Source organism: Poecilia latipinna, unplaced genomic scaffold, assembly GCF_001443285.1.
Source record: "Poecilia latipinna isolate Pla-1442-1.1 unplaced genomic scaffold, P_latipinna-1.0 Scaffold1113, whole genome shotgun sequence".
Taxonomy (NCBI): Eukaryota; Metazoa; Chordata; class Actinopteri; order Cyprinodontiformes; family Poeciliidae; genus Poecilia; species Poecilia latipinna.
The window spans coordinates 105,391-119,138 of NW_015113729.1; positions in this window are offsets into that span (position 1 = coordinate 105,391).

Here is a 13,748-nt window from a genome sequence, read left to right on the forward strand (position 1 = left end):
CTGGTACATCAAGGATAATCCCTTATATTACAAGACTTTCATAGTTCCAGTAGAAAACAGCTTAATAGATGCAGATTTTATGAAAAAAATGTTTTCTGAATTTCTAAANTCCCTTGTTCTTCATATTCTTATTCTCTCTTTTATAAATATATATATATATATATATATATATATATATATATATATATATATATATATATATATATATTGAAAAGTATTGTTTCAATATGAAATGGGTCCCTCCCGTTCTGTCTGCCAGGGCGAACACAACGCGATGGGAACAGACTCAACTAGCTTTTCTTTAGAACCGTTTCCATTTTCCATGTAGTTCAGTAAACTTATGTCTCCTCTAAAACCTTTTTTATTTTTTTTTCAAACAGTTGTTTGAGACACTTGCGACGCTTTCTAAATTAACCTGCCAAGTCAAAGAGTTGTGAAGTTTAGTAGTGCATAGCCGGTGGCTCATTCCTTCAGATGATTCCTGTCAGTTTAAAATGCTGCACCAGTAATTTAAGGCTGTGGACCCAGATCAGCGCACGGTATTTAGCAATCCAAAACAACATCCAAAGCACTGTAGGCCTCGCTTGCCTCAGCTAAGGTCAATATTCATAAATCAACAATAAGAAAGAGCAAATTTTATTATTTTAAAAGGGACAATGTACGTTGACAGTGCCAAGGTAAAAGAACAAACAAAAACACTGAAAATATTCTGTGGACTGCCAAGACAAAAAAAATGGGATTTTAAAATATGCAAGCTTAGCCGCATCAGGCATAAATCTGACACAGTACTTCAGAAAAAGGCCATCATATCAGCAGCTGAACATGGTGGTGGCAGTGTGGCTACAGGATCCCACCGACTTGCCGTAGTTGATTGGATGAGGAACTCTGCTCTCTGGCAGAAACAATTCACCTCATAATGGCCCAAACTAATAAAGAAATAAAAATACTGAGGGCTTTACCTAAAAGTCGTAATGTAAGTCTGATTGAGATGCTGCGGCATGATGCTAATGCTCAAAAGAGTGACTTTTTCCTTTGATAAATGAAGACATCAGCTGAAAACTACATTTTGATCTTACTCAGGTTGTGCTTGTCTGATGACAATTTTCTGAAACATGTAAGTCTGATGATAGTTTGAGCTGCTTGAGCTAACACCTGTGGTTCTGATCTCTGCTTCAGTCGCAGCTTGACCCTCAACGTTGTTTTTTAAGAGGACAGTGACACTAAGAGCAACTGTTCCTCTGAAGGAAAGACTGACAGCAGCGTTTAGAGGATCCTCCAGTGGCCACCCAGAAAACAAAAACAGCACTTTATGCATGTCACTTTTCTCTGAAACGAGCTGACAGGACGACAAACTGAGCATACATCTGAGTCTGGAGAACCAAGACGGGGCGGACACTCCTGAACTATCCCCCAGCGAGAGGAAACCCAAGCAGGGTCAGTACCGCTCTGGGATCGACCGCACTGGCATCCACCAGAGCCAAAACCTCATTCTGGAAGTTTGGAAAGCGGAGCGGAGTGACAGCATTTCCTGCATCCATTTGGAGTCCCACAATATGGAAAACATTTCAGCCTCTGAGAGGAGAAAAGTCAAGTCATGCGTCGGTTAGGTTGTGATTGCTCGTGGTGGTATTTTCTGGGTAAATCGGAGTTTGAGAAAAGGAAGCCTTTTATCTGTAAACAATAACAAATTGAACACGGGAGGGGCTGCCGGCTTGAAACTTGATTGTGTGGTCTGAGGAGTAGAATTGTTCTTTGTCAAATAAATGGCATTTAGATTTCTGTGAAAAAAGAAAAGAAAAACTCAAACATTCTCTGTGTTTCTGGAAAAAAAAAGAAAGAAAAAAGAGCAGCAGCTATTGTCTGGGTGGCGGGGCTCTGCGCCAGCATAACCAGGCTTGATATTTACACGGACCATTGCTGAACCGCTATTTAACCGCTGCATGTTGTATACATTTCAGTGGTTTACAAAAACTGTAGCTACACCTATTTAAAAATATCCCGGGAGAACAAACAGAACATGTGAACTCTAAGCTTTTGTTTAACCTCTGAATCAGTCCTGATCCTCTGTGAGAACGATGGATAAACTAGACTAAACATTTCATCAGCTGCATATGAAGGCCTTGCAAAGTATTTGTGCCTTTTTTTTTCTCTCTCCACAGGGATATTCAGTCAAAAAGCTCTTGGTGACTCTGGAGGAGCTGCACAGATCCACAGGTCAGGTGGGAGAATCTGAAAGCAGGACATGTTTCAGTATTGCACTCCTCAAATCTGGATGTTATGGAAGTGTGACCAGAAGAAAGCTGTTGTTGAACGAAAGCTCCTTGAAGTTCTTAGAAGGTGGTGGTGGTGGTGGCATCATGCTGTGGGAATGTTTGTCTTCAGCAAGAACCGACAGATGCAGCTACTCACAGGTTAGTACTGCAAGAAAAAGTATCAGAGGCGGGAAAAAAATCTGAGACTTGGGTGGAGGTTTACCTTCCAGCAGGAAAATGACCCAAACTACACAGCCAGAACTACCCTCGAGTTGTTTAAATCTGAGTATGGCCTAGTCAAAGCACAGATTCAAAAGTGTTCATGTTGTCCATTCAGTCTGACTGAGCTTGAACTATTTAGCAAAGCAGAATGGGCAAAATTTTCAGTCTGTGAATGAGTGAAGCTGATAGACGGTTCTGTCATGCAATAAGAACCCACTGTGGTGAAAAATGAAGAAGTTTAATTAAAATAAACGACTTAAGAGGAGCAAATGCGGATAAGGCAGGGCATGGAAGCAGACTGACAGGAGCCAGAGACAAACACTGGACATCCAGGAGCCAAACTACTGAAGGGCGAGATTGTTAACAAGAAGCAGAAGCATTTTCCTTTCACTTCATAATTGTGTGAAATGCTTATTTTTTGTTGACCTGTCAAACAAAATAAAATAAATAAAAAACTTGAGGGGGTACTCATATCGTTGAAAGTCTAGATGCAACACACACAGTGCTAAAATATTCGAAAGTACCTGCATTTTCTCCTTCGCTGTCATGTTTTCTAGTTTGTCTAAACTACATGGTCAGACAATGCCAAACTGTTTCCCATTCTCCAGGAATTGTTTTCTTTTTCTTTTATTTTAACTGTTTTCACAAAACAAATCCCAGATTAAGCCACAGCCTTCATATTTGTCTGGCAAGAGAAAAAAGGGGAACATGTCAAGTGTTATAGTGCGGTGTGAATGACTCAACAGCAATTAGCTTGTTTTTGCTGCGTCTCAGTCATTTCTGTCTAGAGGTTTATCACATGGCAATTAGACTGGAAGAGACACATTTTCCATGGTGATAAATTCTTTTTCCCCACAAGATGCTTGACTGCAAGGAGACCTATTATGCTTCCTTGAACAAGTTAGGATAGGTCCGTGGGTTGCACAAAATATGTGCAATGCATTTTTTTGCACAAAATCATTCTCAGATAATGAGATATCAGTCTGCTCAGTTCTGCCCATTTTAAGCTCCTTTCACAATTATGTTTTAGTGCGTCTTGTCACTTTGAATCCAAACGAGCCGCTGCTGGCCACGCACCCCAATGCGATATTTACGCTCGCTCTTTATACGTGTGAAAATGGATGGACACAGACAGACAGTTCGCCTACAACCGTGCATATTTGACTTAGCAGCAGCAGTTTCTGAATGGTGAGTCAACAACAAAACACTCGTTGTTGACTTGTTTTCCAGACACCAAAAAAAAAAAAAACAATTTATTGCCAGAACATGCCTCTGTTGTTGTTGTTGTTGTTGTTGTTGTTGTTGTTGTTTTTTAGCGCTTAGTTTGTTTCTGCAAACCCAAATGAGACCCAAATGGAAGGACGAAAACGGACAAAAAGTGATTTTTGAAAAATAGGCCTCAGTTAAGGGAAGTCAGGAAAACAGTATACCGACATTTTTTTCTCTTACTTTTCCTGCTTAAAACTTTAAGCACGTTTCATAAGTTCCTTATATGCAACAAATACACACAGTTTAATCAAATAGAGCCTTTGACTGTATATGCAGTCATGGGTAAACCTCAGCAACAACTTCTAGACTTTTATCTGAGTTTATCAGTTTTTCACTTCATTGTGAGCTGATTGTGGTCCGCTCTGCTTTAAAATATTATTCTTTTTATTATTCTGTTCGTTTCTGCATAGATGCTTTCTCCACAAATGATTCACTGCGTTGTAAACCTAAGTTGTGCCGCCATATTACGTAGAAGAGGCTTTTTCTTGGCAAATCTTTGAACAGTGTGGTCATTAACGTTGACTTTTGAAATGCCAACTGAGGTCTGCAGAGTCCAAGATGGAGCTCTGTTTTTTTTCTTTTTCGCTTGTTTTGCTTTTTACAGTTTCGCAGGTCATCTGTGATCAGAAGAGAGAACACCAATTGGAGCTCAAAACCAAAGATTTTCTTTCACGACAACTTTGGCAAAGAGAAAGATTATATCAGCAGAACCAGAACCCAGGTTGAAATGTTTGAAAGTTGTGAGCAAGCTTTCTCTCTGTAGGAGGCTGGACCTCATATTTTGGAAATAGCCTTGCAATTCTTCCCAGAAGTTCTCTAAACATCTCAAAGCGTTTCTGATTCTTTTCCATTTTGGCATTTTATTAAACAATTTTTGTTCCCGTTGCTTGACACAGACAACTGTTGACCAACCAGAATGCATTCAAAGTACTGTGGTATTAGCTTTAAAACAGATCTGTTACACACAAGCACTGGGAGTTTTCACGTTTTGCATATTTCCAGACGTTGATGGGAAAATCCATCCACATTCGCATGAAAAGCGCTTCAAAATTCAATTGCACAATGAAAAGACAATTGGCAAGTGAGGACAACTTCTTTCTTTGCTGTAAAAAAAGACCACATGCTTGATCCCTGCGACTTTATTTGGCGACATGATTAAACAGCCTCTTGACATAAAACGTGCAGGCTATCATTAGAAAACCCCAAACTATTGGAGACATTAAACGTGACTCTTTCATCTTTTTTCCTTTCTTCTTTTCTTTCTCTCTTTTACACACGCAGACATTATTCCTCATATCAAAGCGCTTTATTGAACTTTGGCGGCTGGCTGAGGCCACAAAGCCTCATTGTCCGACCTCATCTTTTACCAGTCTGAAGCGCAGGGCCGTTTCTCATCCCGCGTCTTTTTGTCTCTGGTACAAGGTGTTAAAAACAAAAAATAAAAGGGTGGAACCGAGAGGTCCCGTCTCTGTATCACAAAAGCGGCGTTTCGAGGACAGTTTGCCGAGGCAACATGTTTGAAGTGAAAGAGCTGATTTTCCCCTCCTTCATCGTTTTGTTAAAAGACAACAAAACTCTTTTGTTTTTCTGCAGCAGTAACCAGATAGTTTTTTTTGTTTGTTTTTTTTTTTTTTCAATTGTGTATGGCTGTTGAACAGCAGCAGCGAGAGGGAAACTGCTGCATCTGAGTTCGGCTTCGTGCTGTCAAAGTGAATTAATGGGGAGTTTGTTTTCTTTTTTCTTCTCCCTGTCAGTCGAGCTGGGACTGAGGTGAGAAAAATGTGACGGCTTGTCAGTGTGGCGATGTTGCAGGTACCAGCCTGAGCCCCGAAGGGAGCATTATCACGTCTGCTGATGTTCTGAAGATAGCAGAAGATGCTGTCAGCGCAGGCCCTGCAGTGCTGCTGTCGGCCTTTACTTTTACCTTAGGACCTCCCCTCCCTCCTCCCCCCACAGCCCCTCCGCTACCACGCTCTTTGCTCTGTCATGTTTTTCGTGCTTTTTAATTCTAAGTCCAGAAAATCTAGACAACCTTGACACTTTGCCAGGTTTTTAAAATAAACAACCTGCTAACCACATAAGTGGGTTTGCATTACACCTAAAGAATGAAGCCATGTTGTCCACATGACAGATGTTATTTCAGTTTTTGTGTGTAATTTGAAATATGAATCCTGCCTAGATCTATGGAGATAAGCGCACCTTTTTGCGCCACAGGTCTGAAATGGTCTGACATAGCCCTATAATTTTTTTTTTAAATTGGTACAGTGATTGACTTTACTTAAAATGTCCTGAACACTTGACACAAAGTGGTTAAAGTGAAAATAATTCTGACCGAAAGAGACAATTTTTTGTGTTTTTCAAACTTTCAGGGGTTCAGTTTGTGTGACCAAAAGTTACATTATTTTTTAAATCACTTAATTGAAATATGTTTTATTGGCTGAAATGGTTAACACTATATCTGAAACCCATTATCTTTTCTTCAGATGGAGGTTTTAGTCTTATGAAGAACTAATCAGTTTTGGTTAAATAAAAAAAAGAAGTGAATTCAACATCAAGATAAGTAAAACATTACCAACAAAATACAATGAACACAGAACTAAATCTGCCAGGAAACAACAGCACTGTGGACAAGGGGAGGATTTCTCTCGTCTGTAACTGCACCCACTAATTGTAAAGTCGTGGTCTTTTGAACTAAAACCCATCTGAACTGCAAGTTAGTCAGATATGAAAATACCCACTCATGTCTGAAGCTGAAAAAATGTCCACACACGTCTAAAAGAAAAAAAAAAGGTGATGTGATAATGCTGCATATGCTTATCTAAACACCGATCTTATAACATGTTGGCGTCATGCAAGCAGAAATAACAGGGATTCAGACACAAGAAGCTGTTAGGTTAACACACCCACAGTAATCTGAACATTGGAAATCGCATTGTGGCTCAAATAAAGCATCTAACTTTTCCTTCTGCTTTACATTATTGAATAGAGAGACATGGACGGATAGATGGACAGACCAGCAGGCAGACTGTCTGGCTCCAAAGGATGGGAGGGACATACATTCAGGCCCTCTGCTGCTGCTTTACCCTTCTTTCTTCTGTAGAAACACATTATTCAGTGAAGATATGTAATATGATAATACAAACCAACAAGGACACATACAAAAATTATACTTTGCAGAAAAATATGCGCTTACGCAGAACATCCACCATCACATTTGATAAATTCAGAAAGACTTGTATGAGTTATGACTTTTATAAGCAAAGATAATTAATTTTTCCAGCTTCTGTCTTTAAGCAAAATAAAATTACAAAGGATTTCTTGTCACTGGAGTGTCAATTTTCTTTCTTGTCAATTCCGTAGTTTTTGCTGCCCTCTTGTGGCACAGGGTGGTATTTTATTTATTCCGGTCTGGTGAGGGAGTTTGAGAAGTGTTGAGAAGTGATGAGCTACATGACAAAGCTTTCCAGATAAAAAGCTTAAGACGACATCCCATTAACCAAAAGTGTCCAACTTAAATGGATCTGTTGTCATTAAAACAGCTTAAAGGCTTACAGTGACAAAAAAAAACAAAAAAAAAAACAACTTCTATATAAAATCATTTTACATGCTTTACACTGCCAATTTATTTATTGTTGTGCATAAAATGTGGACACATATATCTAAAATCACATACCTCTCCTTCTAAACTTATTTTAAGTGAAAATGTATTTTTAAAATAAAAATTTCACTGCAGCAGCAAAATCTCACTTTAAAAATATATCTGTTAAAAGAAATGTATTTAGAGTAGGGGAAAAAAATGTAGTGATAAAAAAAATAATCCATTATAGTGCGAATCTGTTTTTCTTCAAAAGACCCTCAGTATCTTGTTAGAGAGTTTGGCATCATGGACTCCTGGAAATATACGGTTCAAATAACAATCTGATGCCTTCTAATTACAAATAAAAATAAGAATAAAAATTGGTCATCATGGTGTCATAATCCGAACGAGTGGGTAGTTTGCTTTGTATTCTGTGCCTCGCCCTTCTCTATGCAGAAGCTCTCCTGCATGGGTGGGGTCGTCTCCTGGGACCAGTCACACCTGAAGCTTGTTCTGTAATCCCCAGGTGGGTACTTGGGCTCGCCACTCCTCTCCTTCAGATGCCTGAAAGTCTGTCACAGCCATGATAATCAAAGTGTCTTGTTTCTGTCCCTAAGTTGACCTCGCTGTTTCCAACTCTTAACCCAGTTCGCTCATCTGAATCTGTCACACTCGCTTGCTGCTAGAGAGATAGCGACGTCTTTGTCAAAGTATTTGCTTTCTGAAAAAAAAAAGAAAAAAAAAAGAAAAAAAAGGACAGTCCACACAGAGAAAAGTGTGCAATGATACAAGACTAGGTCAGATGGTTCAAAGCTAATGATTGTGAGAAACAAAAACGGTTTGAAGTTTGGAGAATGTGGTGAGGTATAGCACAGGATTTAGTTTTCTGTGAAACAGGATACTACTTTCCCTCTGTGGTAGCCCAGGGACATAATATGTCAAAGGGTGAATGTGAATCAGCTTTGGAACAATGAGAAATTACATCTACCACAAGAAGGGCAATGGTCTGTGACCGACGCACAGTCTTCAATGCCGTTTTAGTGGATTTGTTGTCTCAGAAATGCAAATGACTCACTGTTAGTGTTGCAGATGATGAATTGTGCAATTACCATTAAAATACCCAGATTTTCTACTTCTCCTCAACGGTATTTCAAAAACCTTGAGGTCTGGCAGATGGGATCATAAGGAGATTTCAGATATGATTAAGGGAACAACTGGTAACCCAGAAGATCATAGGGATTTGTTGTGGTTTATTTCCCTCATTACAGAGAAAAATAACTTAAATATTTTAATGCCATAATGAGTGCAGCTCCTACTCTGTTCTGCTTTACATTTTTTTATGTCTTTTCCAAAAGCCCAGAGGTCTTTGTGATCATTGTCAGAGATCTTAATGAAGGTCTCTGACAAAGACTCTGAGAGACTGGAAGGGGCTTCAGTAGATTTTTGGTCAAGGCCCATCAATTTTTATGAGCATTGTTTTGTTTTTTTTCGTGATGAGCAACATAATTGTAAGACGTTACTTTAAAACACTGTTTATCTGCGGTAGATTTAGGACTATTATATCACCTGACACCACTGGTTTAAGTCCTTTACGTTTTAAGACACGTCAGCACAATTCGTTAAAAAATATACAAATTTTCTATGGAATATCAGCAATACTTTATAATTTTGAGAAACTGATAAGTTGGATGAATACTTTAAATGTAAGGCCATTCTTTACTGGGAGATCTTCAGAAAACCATCAAGTGATGTTTAGTTTAGTTAGTAGAACAGATAACAGAACATTGTTAAAGCTTCTGTTGTCAAATGTAATCTTGAGAGATTTGACATCTTTAAAGCCCATTATACTCCTTCATTAAACACAAACAAAAAACATCCATGAAGGTTGCATTGAAAACATCGGAAAGCTGAATTATTCTTCAGTTGATCTACTATATTGCATATTTTCATGTAGTTTGTGTTTAGTAATCACCTATTTGGCCTATTTGGAGATAACATATTTTATTTCTGCCAAACTCTTTGTTTTTGGGGTCTTTTTTTTAAAATACAGGTTCAACAAAACATGTGAGAACAAACTGAGTCACCACGTACGAAAGTAACTGGCTTTAAATGTAACTTTGCAAAAAGTTGTAATACAGCAATATTTACTCTAGAGGGTGCAGTCGATGTGTGTTTTGTTTAAAAGGAGCGTCTTGCCAATGAGGAAAACGACTGGACTGTGAGTCACCAGTGATTTTGTCAAACAAAAATAAATTTTGCATTTGGAAATCAAAGTCCAGTATTCTGACAGCTCTTCATGTTTGTCGATGCCAGTTTTGCTGCATGGTGGTGACAGTGACCCAGACTTTGAGCAACTGGTCAATCTTCCCAAGATCCTCCCAAAAGAGTTAAATAAAGAATAGTATGAAGTTAGAGAGAGAGATGGAGAGAGGCCTCTAGTCCCTTATTCTATTTGATATACTGACACTGATTTTACTGATGACACAGCTCATAACTCTAAGCAGTTTATTTCTTTGTTTTAATAAGTCATCTTAGGTTTTTTGTTGTTTCCTTAAATCAACATCTCTGTGGGCTTTGTTACAAGTTGTGGGTGTGTGAGACAGGAAGAAAACTGGAGAGGCACAGAACCCTGAGGTCCAGTGTTTCTACAGTCACTGATTATTTGAGGAGTCGTAGCCTTTCCTCATCTTAGTCCACAGTATCGACTAAGATCGACTTTACAATGTAGTCCAATGTAAAGTCCATTTACATTGGACTTTACAATGAAGTCCAATGTAAACATAGCCGACTACCAGAAAGCTTTAGAGCATTTCATGCTTCCCTCTGCTAATTGTTCTTGGTGGTTCCTACAATGGCACTGCCTAGAGAAAAGGAGGGAGCAAAGTGATGATCCAATGCCAGAGAGCGCTCGTGGATTTTTCCCAGTCATCTGGGGTCTTGTCCACATTGTAGGAGGCTCCAAAAATTGGTATCTGAAAGTCTTGTTGCATCGATGTGGTTGATTTTGGGAAGCTCAGCCACAGCAATGGATTCCCTCCTGTCTTAAACTCTTGAGCCTGAGGAAATATTGCATAATACCGCACAAATGTGTTAGGCTGGCAGCAAGCAAGTAAACAAATGTAGTTGGTTTTGACCTTCAACTGCATTAACCTGGGGACAATCAAATGTTCTCTCAGTACTGTTTGATTTATCTGAGGTGTGCAGCGGTGTGGCAAATCACCTACAGTTGGAAACGAAGATAACAGGCAACTATTTCTTTGCGAAGCTGTCTTCAGTCCCCTAAGACTCCAATGTCTCCACCACCTACTCAGTTCTGTCCATCCATCCATTGCTGCTTATCTCCAGCAGTCATTGGACAAGAGGCGAGATACACCCTGGACAGGTTGGCAGTCTATCACAAACACATAGGACAAACAACCATGCACACACACACACACACTTACACTTTAGAGAGACCACTTCACTTGACCTAATAGACATGTTTTTGGACTGTGTGACAAACCTGGAGTACCATGCAAACTCCATGCAGAAAATCCAAGGACCTTCTTGCTGCTCCATTGTTCAACCCCTCTACTATGAGTCATTCATTCAAATTTAAAATCAGTGTCATCAGTGTAAAGGTAGAATTGTATTGTTTTCTAAGAAGATCACATAACATGTTTTTTTTTTTTAATCCAATAATAATAACTGCATGTCAGAAACCATAGCAATATTCTTGGTGCAAGAGTCCTCAGATGATGCTGACTGTCATGCCTTCAACAGGGAACTCTGCTCTCTCAGGGTTTGACCAGCCGTCATTTACAGTGACTAGTGACTCAGAGGTGGATCATTCCTCAGAGTGGGCTGTCAGACAAACCTGGGTTTTTCTAATCAGTCATAGCAGGAACAAGAGGTTATCACTGGGATTATCTTCTTGTGTGGTGAGTCAGCGCCTTGGAGGTGGGATAAACCAAAAGGTTTTTTTTTTTTCAGATGAAGAGACCAAGTTCACTTTGACCATATAAGGGGAAATGAAACACCTGCCTGAACCATGAGTCATGTGTTTAGTACGATTTCAGCTCATGCTGTCTTAGGGAGAAGTGGCATCAGCAGAGTCACACATTGCTGATGAGCAACAAACACACGGCTCTGTTGTTTTGGACTATTTTAACGGTTACTTCTTCTTCTTCTTCTTCTTCTTCTTCTGTTTCTTCTCCTTTTTCATCTTCTTTTTCTTCTTCTTCAAAAGGGAAATCTCTGGGAACTATGACAGCTAAAAGGCGATTTGAGCTGCCGTTTTTATTAGGTTGTTTCCTGCTTTTGCTTTGTCCTCTCTGTTTACGGTCACTTCATCCTGGTTTTAATTCTGGGGTGGGGCTGGGTGCATATGCGAGGTCGAGTCTGTTATGGGGCCAGAAAATAAACATTTACATTTGGAAATGTCCAGCCTAAACAGATACAGACCATGATTAAATTCAAAGGCTGTTATGTAAACAAATAAATAGAAATTTGAATAATAAAAATTGTTTTACTGCAGCCTCGTGATCATAGTTTCTAACCCGTATCTCTGGTAATATTGTTATTGCTGCTCCTGCTTACAGCTTTACAGTCAAATTCAGATTGAATGAAAGATCAAATGTTATAGTTTTCATTTTTTTTGTCACACCAAAAACACCTGGAATTTTGATTGATTTATATTGTCTGGGATTTATGCCATAGATCCACATAAAGTAGTGCATCAATGTATGTTGGAAGGAGGAAAAAATACACTTTGCTAACTTTTGCATCAGTTTAATATTTGTTCTTCCAGTTCTGGTCAAACTGATTAGGAAAATCAGTTTGACCAGTCAAAAAGAATAATCTTTGCTTTAATTTTTGAGCACTTTCTTCAGCAGTTGGCAACAACGGAGACGTGTTTTAGGCAAGTCCTTCTGCTGCTTGGTTGTCTGGAAATGTGAGAGATGTTCCTCCCCTCTCAAGATTAAATCTGTTTATCTAAAGAAAGTCAGTGATTCATTGGAATCTTCCTGAAAAGTTAAGTTCGTACTTGAACTATATTTATGCCTAAGGTAACATTGTGGTTGCAGCTTTTACTGTCTCAAAGCTTTGACTATTAAAAAAAAATCTCTCCCAAAAGACTTGAACCATCATAACTAGACATTTATTACGTTTTCCATCTTGAAGTGTGACATTTATCTTTAAAATGTTTCTGGATACGCATTTTCGAGGTGATAGTTAAGGCTATGATGTCTCCAATGTAAAACTAACGCATCTGTTAGGAGTAAAATTGAAAGTGCAAAACCTCATTTGCACTTTTTCCAAATCTGCAAGATTGAACAGACATTTCCTCATAATTTCATTCACTCTGATAAAGACAAAAGAAAACAGAAAACACCAGTCCCTTCTGAAGAGAGAGAGAATATGACGCTGTCACTCCACATTGCACTCCACAGTGTTATTTTAGTGTTGTTTTCTTACATAGTTTCTTTTGTCCAGACACGAGGATAAAACAGGAGTTCTGTCACCTGTAAAACACAACCTGTACTTGTCTGAAATCGCTGCAGCTCCTTTGGTGTTGACATTGGCAAATATGGAAGGGGTTTTTGTTGCTGTTGTAAAAAAGAAAAAAAAAAACTGTCTTGCTTTGGATGCTGGTGTGGTGACTAAAATAGTTACTTCACTGCAGGATGTCCTCAAAATCTCAGCTGTGCAAGCCTTTCAGCAACATCTCTTGGAAAAGCATGCACTGGTTTTCTGTGTGCTGGCTGTGATTCAGGTCCGGCTGCATGTGTTGTTCTTTATCCCTCGCCTCCTGGGTTTCCCCCTTGGCTCTCGTGAAGCAGGACAAAAGCGTTGCGGAGGATTAAAAAATGAAGACGAGGATTTTTGAACATGTGCAGGACGGTGTGTAAATTTGAGCAGAGTTCCCCTTCATGTGCCCTGCACTTGTGCAGGTTGCCTCTGTTGATCTAGCTGGGTGACAGGCAATTAAACTCAGAAGAAAAATTGCCGTCTTCCTGTTATTCATAGCGCAAAGAGTTGTGCAACGGCTTGAAGTTTCAAAAGGGTTGTCGCTGACGACATGAACCAAGGGCAGTTTCCTCTGCTCAAGTGGATTATCGCTAACTCTTTACCAGGAACGATAAGAAATTTGAGGAAAATGTGTTTGAGAAAGGAATGCAAAGAAATTTAAAAGATAGATAAAAGAAGAAAAACTGTACAGACTCAAAGTGAAAGAGGAGGGGTTGCATTTGCAGGAGTGTGTGTGTGATAGTGTGTGTGTGTGTGTGTGTGTGTGTGTGTGTGCATGTGAGTGTGTGAAGGATGGTTATGATGTTGAGCCTGTAGTACACTGTGTACTCCAACATTGCTGGAGGAGCTTTCACGAGCTGTTGAGCGATTGATGGCTGTCTCAGCAAGAAAACACTGTGTCCTGTTATTTAAGCAGC